This window comes from Pinus tabuliformis, chromosome 1_2, assembly GCF_031772625.1.
Source record: "Pinus tabuliformis cultivar Carrire ecotype Pingquan chromosome 1_2, CPIR1, whole genome shotgun sequence".
Lineage (NCBI taxonomy): Eukaryota > Viridiplantae > Streptophyta > Pinopsida > Pinales > Pinaceae > Pinus > Pinus tabuliformis.
The window spans coordinates 134,336,887-134,360,824 of NC_142298.1; positions in this window are offsets into that span (position 1 = coordinate 134,336,887).

Below are 23,938 nucleotides of genomic sequence, written 5' to 3' on the forward strand. Positions count from 1 at the left end.
CCTCCCTGTCACAAAATTCTTGCAAGAAGAGTAGGATGAGGAAGAAGACATGGCAAAAAGGATCATTGATTTAGCAGAGGTACATCAAATCAGAGAACAGCTGGTTGAAAGGTCCATGGCACACCAGAAGAAGATCAAGGAAGCCTTTGACAGAAGTACAAAAACAGATAGCTTTCAGGTTGGGGACTTAGTTGTTAAGTGGGATGCACTGAAAGAGAAGAAAGGCAACCATGGGAAGTTTGATGCTTTTTGGACAGGGCCTTTCATCATTTCTTAGATCCAAGGGAACAATAATTTCATGCTGCAAAGAATGAAGAGGGAAGCAGTTTTTGATGGCCCAGTAAATGGGCATTTTATAAAAATTTATATTATTTAAGGTCTTGTGGCCTTAAAGTTGTAAATATATTATTTTATCTATTTTAGTGTAGATTCAGTTAGACTCCATGCCCAATGAACACTAGGGAATTTTGCTAATCTAGTTTTCACAGGGAAGGCAATGATCTACAGTTCTTGAGACCTCACAGGGAGGATCTCATCCATAGAAGGAGCTAGTGTTAGCTCTGCTACATATTGCTGATACTCGAGGAGCAGAAGTAAGCTCGGTCCTTGGTTTTGCTCAAAGGAAGCCTCTACCGGTCATTCTCACCTTCTCCGTTACCTCTTGCACTCTCCTTTCATCTCCGTATCCTATGCTCTTTTATTAGAAAACCATATAAAACTCCATTTTTCTTAAGCCCCAGGTGCTTAAACTCATGCCCCCATAAACCTGCACCCCCATGACCACATGCCTTCACAAACCCCCCGCCGCAATCGCAGCCATTGATTGCCACACCCCGATCTAACGGTCCCCCGTCACATCCAATGAAGAACCTGTTCGACTGATTCCCCACCGTCCGATCATCTCCGCCGCGATCGGATGGCGTTCGCTCTTCCCGCACCCACGAAGTGACAGCCCGATAACGCATGATGGAAAGCGGTTTCCGCTACCACGCGTCATGCCCTGAGGAGATCACGCGCCTTTTAACCTTTACTGCCCATCATCCAAAAGTGGTGCGATCAATACCGCCTACCGCCGAAACCGCTTTTCCCGCCCGTTAAATCTTGTGCGCCTCCTCTTTCCAATGACCGTTGGATCTACCCCCCAAGATCCAATGGCAGCACTCACTCCGCCTCTGTATCTCCCGATACCCTCCACCTAGTGATTCCTGCCGTCTATCCATTTGATCCAATGGCTGATGTCCTTCCTCTGCCCTGCTCATACATTTGCCATGCAGTCAGCTTGCCCTGACCATTCCATACACTCGAAGGACGAAGACGACCTCCTACTAGTACTTGGTGCATTTCCTCCTCAACCGCCGTATTCAACAGACTGTATACAGAAGAAGAAGAAGGACAAAGCTCGAGTAGATAACTCCATTCAATAGGTAAGGGATTTCATCCTATACAAAACTCCACCTGCCCGCGAGGATAGCAAAGCATCTGAGAGGTTTATTCACTAAAGAAAGTAAACGCGCCAGAGACTCCGTCAAGCAGTTAAAGTGGTTAGTGGTCAATTATGACCCCTCCACACCTAGAATGGCTGAGGGCCTCTGTAACAAAACTCTATATATACCCAGAAGCTAGATGTAATCAAGGTTGATGGTTGTTGTTTGGATGTAAGGTTCAACTTCTGGAGACTGTAACTACTTTGATACTTGCAGCGTCTCATCTTCATTTTCAGCTAATACAATCTTCTTTTGTTGTTAATTGCTCACTTTCCATTTCTATTCTGTTCTAGTTTGTGCATGATATGCAGTTTTCTTGAACTCTTGATGTTTAGCATTAAAGGAGCTGTCATCCTACCTCTGTGGTTAAATCTTGCATGTATCAGTGAATGTGTTAATCAGGTTTCTTTTCACTTAGTGACAGAGAGCTGTCATCCTGTCTGTACACTAGGGAATTAGATTTGCAGACCTCTTTACTGGTTGCAGCTGGCCATCACAAGGTCTTGTGCATCTGCTGGTGTGGTCAGTATTCTCCATATTCACCCAATCTCTGAACTGTGAGTAATTGGTGGTCTAAAGCCTTATAGTCTGGGGGTGTTCACGCATGTCTGGATTCAAGCATAGTAGAAGTGGTTATCTAGCTTGAACAAGCATCATTCCTTCCATTCATCCATTTTCAACATTAGGTTGATTTTGTAATGTTCCCGAGCATCTCCGAGTTACAACCTAGGATAGTTTCTTGGGGTGATAAAAATACTCTCTGACACCAAATAAATATGGAATCATGTGAAAATTATGTGGTTGATATCCAAAAGAAAGACCTGCATTAGATAAAGAATTAGCAAGTGTAAAGTGAGTAAGACCAAAGTTGAAAATATGAAACTTTACTAAGGAGTGCAATGGCCCTAAATGTGGGAAAGGAATCCAGTTGTTTTTTAAAATGGATGCTAAACCTCATGGGAAATTTAGTAGAACTGCATACATGTATATAGAAAACAAGATAAAATGATATAATTGTAATTATGATGGGAACTCTTAATAAGGCCTTGCCAATTTGATGTTTTTTTTTTAATTATAGCCAATATCATAAGCTAAAAAGGACAACATAAGAACATATGTACATGTATATATGCGGTGAGGTACACATGACAACTAATGGGTGTATATATATATATATATATATATATATATTGTCTTAACATACCTTGGGAAATAGGTGGCGGGGTCAGGTAAAAGGATGATAAGAAATGAACAAAGTAAGATAAGTGAGGGATATGGAATCACATTTTAGTAAATTTAAAATTAAGAAAAAAAATGTTGTTATCACATTAGAATAAGTGTTATATATGCTTTCTGACAAGGAAAAGGCAACATGCCACTAGTTAATGTTACCCAGATTAATACCTTAAATATGAATCCTATGACACAAGCTAGGCTTGGTCAAATAACTAATTAGAAAGAAATGTTGTTTAGAAAGCCCATGTCAAGATAACCGCACTAAGAGAATGAGTTGAGAAGGTTGACAAACATGAGGGGAAAATGATTTCCCAGACACCTTAATCAATAATTCCATGGAAGAAGGGAGGTGAACTCCAAAAGGAAGTTAAGGGTAACTCATGAGGAGGCAGGGCTGTGGAGTATTGTTGTGAAAATTGGTGACATGAATTTATGGTTGATTCTAAGTAAGCTATATCATTCCAAGTATGTTCTTAAGTCATCATGGTAACTCCATTAATACTATCCTATGGTTATAAGTCTCGGTGATACTAAAGAGACATAAAAGGAAAGGAACAAACTCAACTTAAAAGAAAAAGAAAAAAAAGGGTAATAATTGTTGTGAAAATGGTAAATCAAGCAATTGTCCTAAAACCTTGGTCATGTTTTGTTGTGACATATTTGAAATTCAAAAATTATGATGGTGCCTAAAGAACCAATCTATAGTTGCAAACCATCATGGGGGAATATAAGGGAATATCCCTTGAACATTATAAATAAACAAAAAAAATAATTGAATATAAAAAAAAATGGATGATGATAACAAGAATGACTATTATGAAATGAATAGTTATCCCCTTATTGAGTTAAGACTGCTATTTATTTTAACAATCCATAAGATCCCATAGGCTAAATGTATTAAAGTAACCCATTTATTGAATGAAATGTATGATTTGCTAAGAACTAACAATTTTTTTATACTATATCAACAAAGGAGTGTGAGATAGTTAATAGACGTACAAACAAAAAATAGAGAAATTCCATGATTACACATAAAATAAAATTACATACAACTTTTATCCACCACTTGTAATGCAACATGAAAAGAAGTCCAAGTTGAGAACATGCTTCAAGGGAAATTTTGGTGTTACATTGAAAGGAAGTAGTAAAGTAATCCAAAATAGACATAATTAAGCTACCTAGGCAAGTAGACAACAATACAACCATATTTAGTAAGGCGAACAAAGGAAGTGATTCTAAATTATTTTTGCGTATGATTACTGTGTATGTCAATTTAAATCAATATGAAGGTATAGTATTGTTATTTAGCACAATCTCTCACAACGACAAAAAAACAGTATGTAATTTCTGAACATATTATCATTGTTAAGCAATTAGTGTAGGTAGAACTGATACCTCTTAGGTATGAAACTTATAATGGACCATGGGGTGGGGTATTTATTAGTTGGCCCAGCCATTAGGTAAGTAAAATAATTTACAATGATGAGTTATTGTTGCTGACTTTTATTGAGCATGGGTTACTGACCCTTTTTGGGTAGTGATGCATATTGATGGCCTCGTTGGGCATCTAAACAAACAACTAATAATGTTTGTAATGGAGATTGAAAAAAGATATCTATATATATATATATATATATATATATATATATATATATATATATATATATATATACATTCTTAAATAATGATGGATGGAAACTAATTACTACAATAATTGTATTGTAGGTCAAACTAGACGGAACCTTTGTGCATTCTCAGTTAGAGGAAATTATGTTGTAGAAGAAAGTGGTTACCTAGAGTAAGTGCCATGGAAGCACTTCAACCAGGAAAGGCCACTTGGGAAGAAGAGATTAAAGATCTTATTCGTGAGGTACATTTCAACATGTTTTGATGCCAAGAAACACCGAGGATGATGTTTTTCTCAAGTGGGGAAAGATGCAACACCCCTTAGCGAAAAGTAAACATTTAATTTACGTTTACTATAGTAACTCAGTAAAATGTGAGCTATGTGGAATCCCAGAGGAAAATTTAATGTTTAAAATTTATTTTAATTTTATTTAAAATATGGTTATGTTTAGCTAGGGAATTTATAGGGAAAAGTCACTAAGTGAAAGTTTCATTTACCAGAAAGTTAGAGGGTAGTTACGACCACCCCTAGAGATAAATCATCTCAGATGGGGATCAAAAGGAAAGAAGGGGGAAAGGAAAACTTGAGGAATCTGAGAGGGGATACTAGAAAGTACATGATTCCTTGAATATGACACTGTTGAGGAAGGGAAGGACGATTCCATATTAGGGTATTCCTGAGCTAGTAGTGGGAAATGGAAGCCCTAAAAAAAACTGTTGAGTCTTTGAGTTCCTGGGTTGGATTGGTAAAGTCATCATGCCTTGGTTAGACATGGAAATGTGTAATATATTTTACCTGCAAACTATATGAAAATAGAAATATACACAATACTACAATTAAGCCCAAGAGCCAATACAAGAGAAAAATAGATAAACTTCAGATCTTTATTAATATCAAAACCCTGTTGGGTTGTGTTATATTCTTTCCATGACTATCCCACGTAGTTAATCGGGTTGCGCCGATTGCGTAGTGGGGGGGGGGGGGGGGGTCACAGGGGTTTTGAGGGGTGCAGGTAACCCCCCTCTATGGGGTCTGGGGCGGACCTACCTATGGTTTCATACATGATTTTCGCACATGGTTTTGGACGCGATGGTTTTCGGTCCATGGTTTTGGGTGCGATGGTTTTCGATCCATGGTTTTGGACGCGATGGTTTTTGGTCCATGGTATTGGATGCTTCATCATGTATAAATACGTATTGTAACATTGAAAGGAATATAATGAAAAATCAAGCTGGTAGTCCCGGTTTTGGGATCTAGGGGAAAATCTCTGTGTATATGTGTTTTATGTGTTATGCTCTCGTATTATTTATTTTCTGTGTTTTAGAAGTCGTATACAGGTAATTTCTGTACAAGGTTAAAACCTACATTTGGTATCGGAGTTGTTTTGGCTTCAATGGGATGCCTTTATTGCTGAGGGGTTTCGCTCGGACCTGTGGTAGACCTTGTTCAGTGGGAGATCTGCAAGATCGATTCTGGTGGCGAAAGAAGATGGTGAGAAGTGGAAATATAGAGATCAAGAAACTTAATGGTCAAAGTTTTGAGTTGTGGAAACTCAAGATGGAGGATATGTTGGTGAATAAATATCAGTGGATCACAGTAGATTCGGGTACTAAACCAATGGGAGTGTCTAATGAAGAATGGAAGAAGTTGGATCGGAAGGCAAAGAACACAATACGATTATGTGTCTCAGATTCAGTATTGTTGAATGTATCAGGGGAAGCTATGGCGAAGGATTTGTGGGATAAGTTAGGGACTTTGTACCAATCTAAGTCTCTGGTGAATAAACTGTTCCTACAGAAAAAGTTGTATAACCTAAGGATGAAAGATGGAGACTCAGTGACAGAGCATCTTAACGCATTTAATACTATGGTAAGTCAAGTATTATCTGTTGATATTGAAATTTCAGATGAAGATAAGTGCATCAATTTGTTGTGTTCTCTACTAGATTCATGGGATAGTCTGGTTATTGCAGTAGGTAGCAATGCAACTGCCTTGTAGTTTGATGAAATAGTCTCATCTCCTCAATAGTCTCATCCTTGCTGACGGAGGAGATGAGACAGAAAAATATGGAGAGCGAGAATGGTGATGCCTTGTCTGTACGAGGATGGTCCTAGAATAGAAACAAAAATAATTCATCGAGTAGGAGATCTAAATCTAGAGGGAGATCTAAATCTCCAGGAAAACCTGTAAAGGTGGTGTGCTGGAAATGCGAAAAGGAAGGGCACTACAAAAGGGATTGTAAATCTGAAGCTCATGATAAAGGGAAGGGATTTGATGATGCTCCTTCTACAAAGGTGAAAATCACCTTAGATGAAGGTGGGGATGTGTACTTGGCTTCTTGAAGTACACATGTAGATCATGAGGCATGGTTGATTGACTCAGGTGCATCCTTTCACTTCACTCCCCATAGAGAGTGGTTCTGCAAGTATGATAAATATGATGGTGGTGATGTATTCTTGGGGGATGAAAGGAAGGCTAGAATCATTGGTCGCGGAAAAATAAAGTTGAAGTTGCAAGGTGGAAGGGTTAGAACACTTCTGGGTGTTCTGCATATTCCCACATTAGCCAGAAATCTTATTTCTATAAGAAAGTTGGATGATGCAGGTGTAAAAAAATTGTTCGAGAAGGATACCTGCAAGATGGTTCGGGGCACACTGGTATTGATGTAGGGAGTTTGAATTGGAACTCTGTACAAGTTGCAAGGTAGCACTGTTGTTGATGGGTGCAACAATTATGTGGTTCCTGAAAGTGGAGTAGAAAATCTAGTGGTCTTTGGAGAGAAGACCATGCGATGGCATCAAAGGCTTGGACATATTGGAAATAAGGGCCTTCGAATACTTCATGGTAAAGGTATGGTATAAGGTATGAGTAATAGCTGTCTGGATTTTGATTTCTGTGAAAATTTTGTATATGGGAAGCATAATCGGGTGAGTTTCCCCTTTGGTGGTAAGAGGGTGAAACATATATTAGAACTTGTGCACAATGATGTGTTTGGACCTGTGAATGTTCCATCACTCGGTAAGTCTGTGTACTATGTATCATTTATAGATGACTTCTCAAGGAATACATGGATATATTTCCTTAAGAAGAAATTTAAAGTCTTTCATAGGTTTAAATAATTTAAGGCTCTGGTGGAAAAATAGACAAAGAAGAAGATAAAGGTGTTGAGGACAGATAACGATGGAGAGTTTTGCAGCAAGGAACTTGAAGAATTCTGTAAGAAGTGTGGTATATCACAATAGAAGACTACTCCATACACACCTAAGCAAAATGGAGTTGCAGAAAGAATGAACAAGATGTTGATGGAAAGGGCAAGAAGCATGCTTAGTGGTGCCAAGTCAGGATAGGAATTCTAGGCAGAGGCGGTGGAGACAGCATGTTACCTAGTCAATTGATCACCTTCATCAACGTTGGAGGATAAGACTACACAAGAGGTATGGATTGGTAAGAAACCCTCTCTTTCACATCTGAAGGTATTTGGATGTGATGCATATGTACATGTTCCAAAGGAAAAAAGAACCAAGTTGGATAGTAAATCTGAAAAGTGCATCTTTATTGGGTATAAGGATGGTTTAAAGGGTTATAAGCTTTGGAACTTAGTAACAAGGAAGGTTTTTTACAACCAATTTGTGGTGTTCAGAGAGGTAAAAGATGTTATTAAACATGGATTCCAACTAAAGGAACCTGAGAAGATAGAGTTTGAGCTTAAGGAGGAAGAATCATACTCTACAGCAGAGGAGGAATCAAAAGATGAAGAGCCACAAACTCCGGGTGTGAGAAGACCAGTTCGAGAAAGAAGGCAGTTGGAAAGGTATAGTCCATTTGCATTCTATTCAAATTTTGCTTTATCTATCATTACTGATGATCCCAGAACTATGAAGGAAGCAATAGATTCAGAGGATGGCAAACTTTGGAAAGAGGCCATGGTTGATGAAATGGCATCTTTGCACAAAAATAAGGCTTGGGATCTGGTGGAGTTGCTAGCTCTAAGGAAACCCATTGGCAGCAAATGGGTGTTCAAGAAGAAGACAAATGCAAAAGGAAAGGTGGATAAATACAAAGCTTGGTTGGTAGCAAAAGGTTATTCCCAGGTGCCAGGAATTGATTTTGGTGATATTTTCTCTCCTGTTGCCAAGATAGCTTCTATTAGATTACTTTTATCTGTTGTTGTTGCTTTTGATTTTGAGGTAGAACAGATGGATGTGAAGACAACATTTCTTCATGGGGATCTGGAAGAGGAGATATACATGAAGCAACCTAAAGGTTTTTCGGTGAAGGGTAAGAAAGAAATGGTATGCAAGTTAAAGAAGTCTATGTATGGGTTAAAATAGTCACCAAGGATGCAATATCATAAATTTGATACATTTATACGGGGACTTGGCTTCACCAGAAGCAAAGTAGATCACTGTGTGTATTTTAAATTAATTGGTGACCATGTTATTTATCTGGTCTTGTATGTGGATGATATGTTCCTGGTTGGAAATGACAAAGAAATTATCCAGGTTTTGAAGACCAAATTGTCCTCCAAATTCAACATGAAAGATCTTGGTGTTGCAAACTATATTTTGGGCATGGAAATTAAAAGAGACTGGGAAATGAGGAAGCTCTGGTTGAACCATAGGATGTATGTCGAGACAATACTGCAGAGGTTTAATATGTAGGATAGTAAATCGGTGAAGGTTCCTATTCCTGTAGGTGTGAGGTTATGTGCTGAACAGTGTCCCAAGACACAAAAAGAGGAAGAGGACATGTCCCGTGTTCCATATGCAAGTGAAGTCAGTAGACTGATGTATGTAATGGTCTGTACTAGACTAGACATTTCACATGCAGTGGGAGTATTGAGCAGGTTTATGTCAAAACCAGGGAAGGAGCACTGGACAGCAGTGAAGTTGGTTTTTAGGTATTTGCGTGGCACTAGTGATTATGGTTTATGTTACCAAGGAAGACCAAGATTGGACAGAGTGTTGGATATTCATGGCTTTTTTGATGCATACTGGGCTGGAGATATGGATCAGAGAATATCTACAAGTGGGTATGTGTTTAACCTATTTGGAGGTGCAGTCAGTTGGATGAGTAAGAAATAATATGTAGTGGCACTATCAACTACAGAGGCAGAATACATGGCAGCCACTCATGCAAGCAAGGAAGCAGTTTGGTTGCAGAGATTGTGTTCAAGTATGGGGTTAGTACAGGGAGCTATATGGACAGACTGTGACAGCCAAAGTGCAATTTTCTTGGCAAAGAACCCTATGTTCAAGTATGGGGTTAGTACAGGGAGCTATAAGGATAGATTGTGACAGCCAAAGTGCAATTTTCTTGGCAAAGAACCCTGCATATCATTCAAAGACAAACCACATTAATGTTCAGTATCACTTTGTGAGGGATATGATAGAAGACAAAACGATGTTGCTAGTAAAGGTGGACACTTTGAAGAATACTGCAGATGTATTGACAAAATCTATGAGCTCTGAGAAGTTCTCTTGGTGTAGAGAAACAATGGGTGTTTCAGGGCTAGATAAATGACTAATCTCTCTTGTCGCCCCTTGTGGAAAGAAAACAACAAGTGGTAGAATGTTGGGTTGTGTTATATTCTTTCCACTACTAGCCCATGTAGTTAACTGGGGGTTTCGATGGGGGTGGAGCCCCCACTTGCATCGATTGTGTAGCAGGGGGTCACAGGGGGTTTGAGGGGTGCAGGTAACCCCCCCTATGGGGTCCGAGGCAATGCCTCGGAAAATTTTGTTTTTTGGACCTTATATTAGGTTGGGCAGACCTACTTATAGTTTTGTGCATGATTTTCGCAAATGGTTTTGGACGCACCAGTTTTCGGTCCATGGTTTTGGATGCGATGGTTTTCGGTCCATGGTATTGATGCTTCAACATGTATAAATATGTATTGTAACATTGAAAGGAATATAATGAAAAATCAAGCTGGTAGTCCTGGTTTTGGGCTCCAGGGGAAATCTCTGTGTATATGTGTTTTATGTGGTATGCTCTTGTATTATTTACTTTATGTGTTTTAGAATTTGTATGCAGGTAATTTTTGTATGGGGTTAAAACCTACAAACCCTTGAGGTAGGCTAACACCATACAATCACTACTTAAGGAAGGAGAACATTCCACAAGCCATATGCTTGCCAATACAATAATTTTTCACCTCTCTCAATGGGAAGTCTCTAGCCTCTATACAGGCTTCATACATATAATACCATGGGTCTCTCAATACCATATATCTAATACAATGGGCTTATCACATTATTTCTAACCACTTGTGGTCCCTTACATGATGCAAGTTAACCATTTTATATATTAATTATGGCCCATCACATTATTACATTATTCCCTTTGGTACCTCCCTCTGTACCCCGTAATATCCCCCCTAGGTATACTACATTCTACCCCCCTTAAACATGTTTCATCCTCGAAACATAAGAAGAACACAAATAATAAGATATACTCAAAAGAGTAGTCCACTGGTACCATGCATGTGCATCTAGCCATCCCAAAGATAGGTGATTACTTGATATAGCCAGTGCCTTGTTCGCTTGATATGGGAGTTGATCTTGGTGGCTCCTCTTTGTTGATGTGTTGTAGGTGGATTGTCGTACCTCTTTATCTGTCATGCATGGGTTGTTGTCCTTGTTGTTGATTCGTTGCCATCTTGTTGGTTATTTTCTTGCTAGGTGATGTGGGTCGTGATATACTAAAGTTTTAACCAATGGTGTATCTTTCTTTAATTCACCACATAATGGAGCCTGACTAGTATCTGGTACATGTTTTGGCAAGCATATGGCTTGTGGAGTGTTATCCTTACTTAAGGAGTGGCTATATGGTGTTACCCTACCTTAAGGGTTTTGATTATTAAAGAGAAACATTTCTATATTCTGATCTTGTTATTTCTAGGCATATTTCTATTTTCATATATTTGTAGGTCAGATCTATTACAAGTGGAATTAGAGCACTTTCTTGGGCAAAGTAGAAAGATTTTTATTTTTTATTTTTTTTGCAGGAATTTATTGGGGTGGAGAGTTTGTAGATCCGATATGAAACTTCTAGTGCAAAATTTGCAGCAAACAATTGCAGATATGGATTCTTTGCAAACAAATACTCGAATTCAAAAAAAAAAATCGTCTGAATCAGAGTTCGGATGAGGGAGATATCGCTGATTTAAAATCCGCTGTGTTGTAGAAATGTTTCTGACAAACATTCGTGGACGGCGGATTTCCAATCAATTTTTGCAGTTTTTGTGGGGAATTTTGAGAAACTAATTGTACATCTGAGATCCTCTTGAAAAATTACCCATTCTGAAAAAAAAATTATTGGTCGAATTTGAGTTCAGATGAGGGAGATATCGCTGATTTAAAATTAGCTCTTTTTTCAGAATTTTTTGTGATGGCAGGACAGCTGCAGTGCGAATACAAAATCTAGAGTGCCCAGATGGGGATTTATGTCACACAAGAAGACGCAGAATGGTTGTTCCATTTCTGAAAATAGGTTATAATAAGGATTTTGAGCCATATTGATAGAGTTGTGGCCATTTTAAATTTGCCACATAAAGTAGGTAAATTTTTCAAAACCCTCATTCTACTTCATGGCTTCTACTGAGCTGATTTTTACAAGAAAAGATGATGGCCCTACTATTGAAGAATTCATAAAAAGGGAAAAGTTGGAATTTGGGAAATATTGGAGATCTTTAGCATGAATTCTTTTGAAAGATGAGGCTGCCATATGGTGGAGCTCACTTGACAGCAAGAAGTTGTCCAAACTTTCGGAGGAAGAATTTGAAAAACTATTTTTGGACAAATGGTCTCATGCTACACAACATGAGAATGAAACACAGAAAAGGTTATTTTATGATGATATCTCCTTATTACAGGTTCATGGATGTATTCAGAAAGATAAGATAATCGTGTCTATAAATCCTAGTTGCAAGCATAATTTTATCAATGTTAATTTGGCAAAAAAATTGCAAGTTTCAACAAAACACATTGAAAACACACAGGTTGATAATGAGAATGTTCAAATTTATAAATATTTGAATATTTATATGAACAAGTATGTATTACATTCTGATTTTTATGCTTCAGATATGATTAATATGGATGTTTCTTTAGGATACTCTTGGATGGAATATGCTGGTACTATCAATATTAATGTGTAGAATAAATTCCTGAAGCTTTGGTATAAAAGAAGAAAATTACATTATAGGATATTTCCATCAATAAATAGGTAGAGTCCAAGGAGGCTGAAGAAGAAAATGTTAAAGGTATTGATACATCAAACATTGAGGAGTCTTTAGTTGAAGTAATACTAGGAGATAAGAAACAATTGTAGGTGCCACAACATGTACCATATACCACCATTAGGGGGTGAATTAAAGAAACATACACCATTGGTTAAAACTTCAACATATCACCACCCACATCACTCAGTAATAAAATAACCAACAAGATGACAACGGATTAGCAATAAGGACAACAACCCCTGCACGACAGATAGAGAGGTGCGAATATCCAACTAGAGCACATCAACACAAACAAACACTAGGATCAAATCCCATCTCAAGCGAGTGAGGCACCGACTAAATCAAGTAATCACCTATCTCTGGGATGGTTGGATGCACGTGCATGGTACTAGTGGACTACTCTTTTGAGTGGATCTTATTATTTGTGTTCTTCTTATGTTTCAGGGATGAAACATGTTCAAGGGGGGTGGAATGCAGTATACCTAGGAGGGATATTATGGGGTACAGAGGGAGGTACCCAAGAGAATAAAGTAATAATGTGATGGTTCGTAGTTAAAAATAAAGTGGTTAACCTGCATCATGTAAGGGACCACAAGTAGTTAGGAATAATGTGATAAGCCCATTGTATTAGATATATGGTATTGAGAGACCATAGTAATGACCCATGGTATTGTATGTATGAAGTCTATATAGAGGCGAAAGACTCCCCATAGAGAGATGTCAAGGATTATTATATTGGAAAGCATATGGTTTGTGTAGTGTTATCCTTCCTTAAGAAGTGACTATATGGTGTTGCCCTACCTTAAGGGTTTTGATTAATAAAGAGAAGCATTTGTATATTCTGATCTTGTTATTTCTGAACATATTTCTACTTTCATATATTTTCAGGTTAGATCTATTACAAAAGGTCTCTATCTACTACTATTCTAGTAATAGAAACTGAAATGGGGGGAGAGAGAGTTGAAGTCACCGCTTTCATTGGTCGGGAGGAGTGATTGTATTCCCCTGTAATTTTTCTAGTAAACCTAAAGCTAAGTAGATAATTGCTTTGAGTTATTGTTTTGAGTTCAATTGTTTTCTTTTCAAAATAGGAGAGGATACTGTAAATGTTTCTTGTAGAAATTTTCTAATATGTACAATAATGATTTGCTATGAAAGAATGATATTTTTATTAAGAAATTTATATTGGATATATTATGAAGTATGGGAATGGTTATGGGACATCTGTGGAAAATTTATGGAACAATCCTTATTTTCTAGAAAATTCTAAAAGCAGTTGACACGAAAAACTGGACCAATCAAAAAACTAGCAATAACATAGACGTAAGGCACATATACTATTGTATTAGTAGTGAAACATATAATTGCATTGTAAAAAAAAGGGGTTAATAGGAAAAGTAAACAATGTTAAGGGTTTTTCAAGGCTCCATTAACCTTCATTTCACATTTATATTTATATACATTAGTAACAATGTAAACTATGATATATAACTATGGCAGAAAATAAAATGAACAACTCTTGAATTAGGAAATATGAGAAATTTGATTACTGTATCAACACAAAAGCATGCAGGAATCAAAACCCTGGATATTAGGGTAAACAATTGCCAATTTTAGTAGAACAGTTGATAAAAGATAAATTATTATAGGGTTAACTGACTGGAAAGTCAAAGGTACATCCAGTCACCCATAAAAAAACTACAACATCGTTTAGAATTATAAAATGTATAAAATTTGTTACAAATATTTACAAAAGTTGTGGTTTCCAGTCAAAAGCGATTTAACTGTATACCATAGACCTAAGGATTCCTTAAAAATAAGCCTCAATGTAATGTATGTGCAACAATAAGAGAAGAAAACTTAAGGCCGACATACCATAAACAAATTCTAGAGAACTAGGGATAGCATGAAATGTGTCATCCATAATAATAAAAAAAAAAACAAAGAGAGTGACCCTTGTAGGAAGAGCAAAGTTAAACTGTGAGGACATGTGTCATGAATATGAAACGAGGATACAAGCGCATATTTATATTCAACATAACTCTTGCCGATACATCCCCACTTTTGAGAATGACAACACACAAAGAATCAGATCATATCATCATAGTTGATGACGTAATTCTTAAAGAATTTATAGTGATTATCAAACCATGCCCACCTAATGCTTAACAAAACCATGATGAGATCCTTGCCACAGCCTAAGAAGAATTGTAACATTTAGTATATGAAATCTGCAATTAAATGCAATAGAAAGTGGAAACCAAATCACTAAAGCACAAAGTTTTTCCCCTCACCTAAGAATACCGAAGGCTTTGGATGAAAACATCAAATGTAGGTTATCACCATGCTACTATAGTTGGTAGTCTGATCCTATTAACTTTATTCACTGTAAATACAATCCTTGGAATGATAGAATAAAAGAGTTCATAGATAATAAATGACTAGGAGATGTGAGTGGGCAGAGCCATGTTGTGACTAGTTAGGGTTTGAATCCCATAATAGATCTCCCAAAACAACAGGGGAAGTCATGAATGGGAAGGAATAGGTAAAGTAAACTATCTCCTTCTACAACCCCAGTGAAGAGTAACAATACTCAAATCAGCTTGTTTGGATCATTCAATCCTGAGTGAATCCGCAAAGAGCGACAACCCTAGCCTGCAATCTTTGAAACATCTGAAATTGTTGGCTTGATGGGGTCTGACCCAGGTTCAAAAGTGATTTAGCCAAACAAATCCCGAAACTACCAGCCCTTTCAGCAACAGTCCGTGGGGTGCAAACTGAGGTCTCACCCGAGGTAGTATGGGAGGGTGCTGGAACTAGGTTTCCACACCCTAGGGATGTCTTGATGAGATCTGGAATGGTCGCTAACCGCTCCTACGCACTAGTGTAGCTCCGTGCAACTGTTTGATCTTCGGATAGCTCTATACAGAATGCAAAGGGGCGCTACCTAAATCCTCTAGCTTTACTGTGTTATTATTACAGATCTGACTTAATTTTGTGGGCCCAGTAATCTTTATCAATTATTCAATATGCGCAACAGTAACTTATAAAGAAATGCATCAACATATACTAGAAGCATAAACAACAGATCTATGAAAAGAGGCACAATATTCCAGAACTAACTTAGTGTTTATTAACTTGTTGTCCCAGTACAATCTAGTTCACCCTCTGCACTTAGCTGCAAGGGTCCACGCACACAGCTGCGGACTCTACCAAGCCTCTGCACACACAGCTGCAAAGCCTCTTTTATTACTACTACAACCCAAGACTCGGACTTACAGACTCAGATTGAATACCACCTTCAGAAACCTATCATACTTAGATTACACCAAAAAAGTTGCCTTCTATACTTAGAGCCTCACTCTATTTATACATTCCCATCGTCGCAGACCATGGGTAGGATGACACCTTCTAGATTAAATTACAATATTAAGGGCGGACTACCCTTTGACTTGACTTATTACAATTCGCGCTCCGTGCATTTTGCGGAGCCTTTACAATACCATTACCCAAAATTGTGAGCTTTAATCCCCAAAACCATTACGCGGGGGATCTGCTACCCAACAGGCCCCCAACACAATCATCGTGACTCATCTTGAGTCGCTCGTTAGTGTGGCGAGGTGTGATGCCAAGGCTTCGCGGTCCACCATCCCTGTGAGTGACGCACTACAATCTGTTGCTCCATCCTTGCCTCATTCAATGCTTCTTCAAGTTCCTGGTACATTTCCCTTACTAATTCACTTAACTGATGATGCTCATTCTACTCTACTAGGTTAACAAAAAAACGACCCCTCATAGGATTTTAGCTATAGATGAGATGTCAAATGTGTGAACTTTTTGTGCAAGGGAAGTAAGCTTGCGATCTCTGGTTTACTATACTCGATGTCTGCTGAATCTTGTGTTGCATTTTTGCAAGAGAGTTGTTGTTATCCGCAAGGTCCCAATCTTCAAGTTTTGTCATGGGCATGCAACCCAGAGATGAACTTCCATCTTCTATCTCAAGATTCACCATCTTGCCCTTATTTGTCATGGATCACTTAGTAGACCGTAGGTTTCGCGGTGACATCCGGACCAGTGCTACAACCTGTTTGGGAATTTCTGGTACATCTCCTTCCATTAGCGTTGGGCTCAGTGCGACATCCTTGGTTTTCGACATTACGCCATCCTGCGTCTCTTTCAGCAATGTTGCAAACACTGGGATTATTCTCAAACCGTCGAAGTTCGATGGGTCCATATCTATTGGATAGCACAATAACTTAAGTTCCAAGATGCCATTATTTTTTCGGTGGATGACCAGCTGTGATTTCTAGGCTGTTTGAAATTGAAATTTGGTTGTTCCCCCCTTTTCTAGCTCATTAATGCTAGATTGGCGATAGATCGGTTTAAATCTAATTCGGGTTCCGTGTCTTAAATGCTCGCCGCCCGCTCCTTTTCTCCTTACCTTAGACACCTTGTCATGAACAATGATGCCAATATTCACTTCTTTTTCTATTCGCAGCAGCGCAGCCCCTTCTCTGCACCCGCGATCCTTTTGACATACCGATCCTGCGCGCACCCCTGTTGTCATGTATCTTCCTAACAGACTGTTTTATAGTCCATCACTCTCTTTCAATTGTCTAGAGTGGTGAGACGTTCTCCTCGTCAGCTAGTCAGGAAGCCATCCCCCCCATGTAGGGCTTCAATCAATTTCCATTTACTCTTCTTGGGATGGGCTCTCCATTGAGTTTGAATAGTTGGATCGTGTCGCCATCTATGACCTCTTTTACCACATAGGGTCCCAACCAATGCATTCTGAGTTTGCCAGGAAATTTTTCGAACTTGTTGTCATACAACAACACTAAATCATTTATTTTAAACGTGCACAACTTGATATGGCGATCGTGCCAAGATTTATCACGTTGTTTCTGTACCTACTGATGGAATCCTGCCTGAAACTATTCTTCCTAAAGTTCTTCCAGTCGTGTAAGCCTTTCTTCCAAAGCTCCATGGTTGGCCATGCCTGTCATCGCTGCTATCCCCGGACTGGGTACGATCTATTCCATTGGCATGATTGCCTCTGTGCCATAGACTAACCTAAACGGTGTCTGACCCGTCAATTTCTTGCATGTGGTTCTGTATGCCCATAATATGGTAGGTATGCGCAAGTCCCAGTCATTTCACTGCATGTTACATACTTTGGTCAGCATAGTCTACAGAATCTTGTTGAAGGCTTGTATTATCCCATTAGCTTGTGGATGGTATGGCGTACTTTGTTGATGATACACTTGGAATTCCTCGGGATTGCGATGATAGTTTTGTTTAGGAAGTGCATTTTGTGGTCACTCATTAAAATTTTCGGGCATCCAAACCGTGTCAACACGTTGTCAAGTAAAAATTTTACTGCTGTGGCAGCCGTACAGTATTTAACCGGTTGTGTTTTTACCCATCGAGTCAGGTGCTCTGTCACAGTGATGATGTAACACACACTCGTCTTCCCTTGAGGTTTGATTGGCCCCACAAAGTCAATTTCCCATTTTTCGAATGGTTGCAGCGTTAGCTATGGGTTGAGGGGAATTTCATCCCTTCTTGATGGTTTCCCAGTCCTCTAACATACGTCACAGGCCTGACAGTATGCTTTCGAATCTTGATGCAGTGTTGGCCACCATAGTGTGACACGAAGGATCTTCTGAGCCATCGCCCATCCTGCATAGTGTCCTCCTGTAACCCCTTCAAGTGCTTCCATGAGGATCTGACCCTGTTCAAATTCTCATACATAACGCCGTAATATTTGATCATTTCCCATTTTGTAGAGGTGCCCCGCAACGACAGAAAAATCCGTCGTGCATACCACCAATTCCTTCTTCTACTGGACTGAATATCTCTGTGGCGCAGTCCCTGTTATAGATATTTTTGGTCACTGCAACCCCAATCATACATGTCCATAAACTAAGGGCTCCTAAGTCCCTAAAAGTGTTGCTTCACACCCTAAAGAAACAAGGTCAGCTGATTACATCATCTCCCAGAAGTTCTCTGTTATGAAACCAACTCAAGAAAAGATAGAAAAGATAGATCAACGTCTTGGAATTCAGCCTCTTCGAGGGGGCAACCTCCTTTACATTACATAAATGAACAATTCTTCGATGATACAAATGAAAGTCTATATATATGAGTCTAAGGGGTCATAACATAATCAGATTCGACATAACAATAATAATGTAAGGGCACAATAATAACAATAGTGGGCTTCTATGGGGCACAATAGTAACAATATGGGCACTACATGGGTACATCAATATAATAAGTGGGTTGTACTAATAACAATAAGGGGTTACACTAGTAGTATAGGGGCCTAACATGCCCCTCTCCTTCAAAAAGCGTTGTCCTCAACGCTTGAGTAGTTCTTGATGCTTCTGTATAAAATTCTTGTCCTCCCATGTGGAATCTTCAGCGGGTAAGTTCATCCACTTGATGAGATACTCTGAAATTGATCGATTTCGTAGCTGTCGGGTTCTTGTTTCTATGACTGCTCCAGGTTCCAATATGATTTTTCCTTCCTCTTTAATTTTTGGCAATATTGTTTGAATTGGGATCTTTTGCAACTATTGAATAAGTGGCCATACTTCTTCGTCCTTCTTCCATTCATCCCTTGTTTCATTTATCCAATCTGGTTGGATAATAGAAATAGCACAAAACAATGTTTCCACATCCTCATCCTTGAAGAGTTATCCCATCCGATAAGGTCGCCATTTTTTAAGTGCATGTAGTATTGCCAACATTTCCTTCTCATAAATAGCTTGCTTGAGATGTAGCAGTAAAAATCCCCAATCACCTACATCAAAACATTTTTCACTATGATGTTGATCTACCTGTTGTTTCGTTTGATTTTGGACCGAAGTGGCATTATCCTTTAACAGTTGGAGAACTTGTTGTTGATGCTCGATGTGATCTTTCACTACTTGAACCTTTTTCTTCTTGATATGTCCTTCTATCTCTAGAGTTTGAGGAGTGGTAATTTCTTCCAATCCTTTACAAGATATGGTCGGATTCATTTCTTGATGCTCAATCTGATCTTTCACTTCTTAAACATTTTTCTTCTTGATATGTCCTTCTATCTTGACAGTTTGAGGAGTGGTAATTTCGACCAATGAATTACAATATATGGTTGGATTCATTTCTTCATTCTCGATGTGATCTTTCACTTCTTGCACCTTTTTGTTCTTGATATTTCCTTCTATCTTGAGAGTTTGAGGAGTGGTAATTCTTGCCAATGCTTTACAAGATATGGTCTGATTCATTTCTTCTTTCTCTGGGGTGGGGTCCTGGCATATATCTTCTTCTTTTGATGTTTCTTGATCCTTTTCTTCCTCCTCTTCATATTCTATTTAAAATAATTTCTTCTCAGCACACTTATGACCTCTAGTGCATTTGCTATCACAATTTTAACAAAGCCCTTTTTCTCTTTTTTCTTCCAATTGTTGTGGTGTAACCCTTGTAGGTTGTGGAAGGCTAGGCGAAACAACACTTCCATATTTATAGTTGTGAGGGGTATGCTTCTTGGTTTCCATAATTTTTCTTTCCAATATGTCACAAAGCCCTTTCACTCTTTCCAATTGTTGTGGTGTTGCTCTAAAGAAGGTGTTGCTCTTTGTATCCTCATAATGTGCTATCATTTCCTCCGTGAAAATTGACCACGTAACAAGTTGTTTACGAGAACAAAGCCCTTCATACCATAAAAATTGATCTGGTTCTAAATATGAAGATGCAATACATACCTTTTGTAGCAGTGATACACCATGTAGATCAAAATATTGCTCCATCTAAAGTATCCAATTTACCGGATCCTTGCCATCAAACTTCCTCATCTCACTTTTTCTTTATTTTAGGAGCTTGATCTTGAAACAACTGTAAATCTGTGCTTTTTGATCTTTAAGTTCTGAAATTGCAACCTATAGTAGCACTCTATGTCCTCTTTCCAATTCCACCAGTTTGATCCAAATTGGATTCTGCAAGGAAGAGTTATGCAAAATCTCCCATAGTGACCTGATTATAGACTAGTTCAGTAGAGCGAACTTGTACGACGTGGCACGAGTCACTGTTTCGACCTTTGGCTCTAAAAAATACATTAAAAGAACTACAGTCCATCCTATTTCTGTACCTTCTTATGAAATTTCAATCCGATGCTCAGAGCGAAAGTTATGATGATTTTCCCCAGGTCACCTGTTCGGAATGTAATTCAGGAGTCTACAAAAAGACCAACTTCCTCAGAAAATATCTCCGCAAATATAGTGCGAAAAGCTCTGAAATTCAGACTCGAGATTCAGTGCAATTTCGTCTCAAATTAGTTTTTTTCTTAGCTTCTGAAACGTCACAGAAAAAAATCTATAGTGAAAATTCCACGATGACCTATTTGGAGTAGCAAAACCCTAGAATCCAAAGCTCTGATGCCAAATGTTATGAAACCAACTCAAGAAAAGATAGAAAAGATAGATCAACGCCTTAGAATTCAGCCTCTTCGAGTGGCCAACCTCCTTCACATTACATAAATGAACAATTCTTCGATGATACAAATGAAAAGACCTCCTTTCTATATATAGGAGTCTAAGGGGTCATAACATAATCAGAGCCGACATAACAATAATAATGTAAGGGCACAATAATAACAATAGTGGGCTTCTATGGGGCAGAATAGTAACAATATGAGCACTACATGGGTACATCAATATAATAAGTGGGTTGTACTAATAACAATAAGGGGTTACACTAGTAGTATAGGGGCCTAACATTCTCCACAGAAAACTACTCAGAAATGGTCAAAACTGGACCATACTGATTGCTCAGTGCTGAGGGTGAGATGCATCGCACCTATTACACACGGGGGTTACAATGCATACTGAAAAGTCCTTCTATAGGGTGCGATGGATGAGAGTAGACAAATGGCGGAGGTAGTTTGCTAAGTGGATGATCTTGGAATCTTCCAGAATTTTTCCCAGGACACTTGTCTCTCTGAATTCGCCTAGGGATGAGTAAGAGATCATCAATCTCCAAGTGGAATCAAGAACTATCAAAGAGAATACACTAATCAAAATCCCAGAAGCTGACTCACCTCCCTGCAATCATCTATATATGGATCCCTCACCCCAGAGATCCAGAGGCTGGAATTTTGTATCTTGTAAGGAAGTGTTGTTGGTTTCTTGGTGGAACATCATAGTGTTGGGTGATCTAAGCTTTTCATGAGGTGAAGAAGGGCTTTCATGCTAGGAGGATGACGTTGGGTTAAACAATTGGTTGTAATCCTCTTTGCTATTCTTGATATTAATAAAGCTATTCAAATTTTCCTCCACATTCCTGTATGTTTAATGATATATGCATTTGTGTGGTCAATATATATCTGGTCCTATATTGTTTATGATTGTAGATATCTGTTCTTCGATAGTATTATGTTGCTTTGATTCCACAGGTGCTCTTTGAAGATGGGTAGATGAAGGCAAAGCGGCAAGGACTTGTCAGAAGGGAGAGAAACCGAGCAAGGAACCAAGCGCAAGATTGAGGTTGGTGTCCTTCATTCCCCTCTTATCTACTTCTCATAAAGGAAAACGAAAGTAGTTTTAGTTTGTTTGTTTCTAAGATAGATACCAGTCTTAGTGTGACTAGCAGCTCCGAGTGGACATTAGATTTCCCGATAACAAAATGGCGACTCCACTGGGGACGAATAGATTGTTTGCTATTCTATATTTATTTGTTTTATAAACTTATAGACGGATCCTGAAGTCAAGCCAGCTAGCCTTCAAACTGCATTTGCTATGCAAGTGCAAAGTAGATCAATGCTGCTTAAATATATCTCCGGGTTTTGTTTATAAACTAAACAATCGATTTGCAAACCTTCTAATCGCTCTAGTGGTGGCTCTAGTAACCTCATCAGATCAACCCCTGTGATTTATATTTACTAAACATCACTTGCTCGGCCTAAATCCCTGAACTGAGCTGCAAACTATGACCCAGAACCAAGTTGAAGTCTTGTCCCTGGACCATCGCACTTTCTACTCTTGGGAATCTGGATGCATCACACCTCCCGTGTGTAGTAGGTGCGCTACATCACACTTTCCTTGTGTTGCAGGTGCGCTGATCAGACAAGACCTCTTCTGATCTCAGATTTTGGTTTCTGTGTTCACTCTCTTCAGCTTTATTCAAGAGGTTTGTTATCTATGATCAGTATACCACTGTAGAAACTCCCTTCTTTTGCATGATTCCGCCTCCATAGTACAAAGAATTGTGAATGTTTTTATGTATTGTGCGCCATTTACAGTTCTCTTTTACAAAAAAATAGCATAATCAAACTGTCATATTTTGATTTGAAAGTGTCGCAAGTGTCGTTTTCAGTCAAAGAAAAGAATTCTATTATTCTTGATGGTCGATTATACAGTTACTCTTGTATTTGATTTGAATTAGTAGTTTTTCAAGTGTCAAAAACAGTTTTCAATTCAAAATAGCAAAGTGTCATCATTATCTTCCTTTCGTTTTTGAAGAGAAAAACATTGTTAGTATTGTCGCTTTGAAAAGATAATTCAGATTTGTACTTAGCATTCTTCTTGTCATTCACACATTAAGAAAGCTAAAAACAAATACATGCATGTGAATTTGCATTTAGACTGCTTGTTGGTTTGATTTAGGATAGTGCATCTAGTGTGTGCTCTCTGCTCTATGTTGAAAGAATATCATCTATCTTTCTTTAGTAGCTAGGATTTTCATTGCAAAAAGAAGATTAAACGATTGTTTATCATCTTAGATTGCATTTTAGGAATTGTACATCTACATCACGCGGTGAACCTGAAAGGCAAATTTCTTAAGAAATATCAACTGTAAAATAAATTTAATGAACATAAAAATGCTTTGGAACCTAACGCACAACATCTAGAAGTCTAGGCTAGAGACGTATTCTGGTGTCGTAAAGCCTGCTAACTGTCGCTTTCACTGTTGGTTGGGTGACTCCTCCTATTTGAGACGCCAAGTGCCAGTACAGACTTGTGCTCCCACGTACCATCAAGTATATATTGGGAGACCACAATAGGATATATCCCGTATCCATAGGAAGCCGTGTCTGCCACCCTATCGATCACAATGCACTGAACACAGTGTTCGGGAATATAGACTACCATACCGTAAAAAGTATTCTTCAGTTTTGCGATTGGTTTGGTAATCCCTCTGTCTAGATTTCCAGAGTAGTCTCTTTCATTCCTTTTTTGACTCCTTAAAGGAAAAGGTCCATCTGAGCACTTGTCACTTCAGGCTCATTAAAAATCGAAGGCGACTAGAGTCATTTTTTGTTTTTTCTCGACTCTTAAAAATTGAAAAAACAAGTTGTGTCAAAGC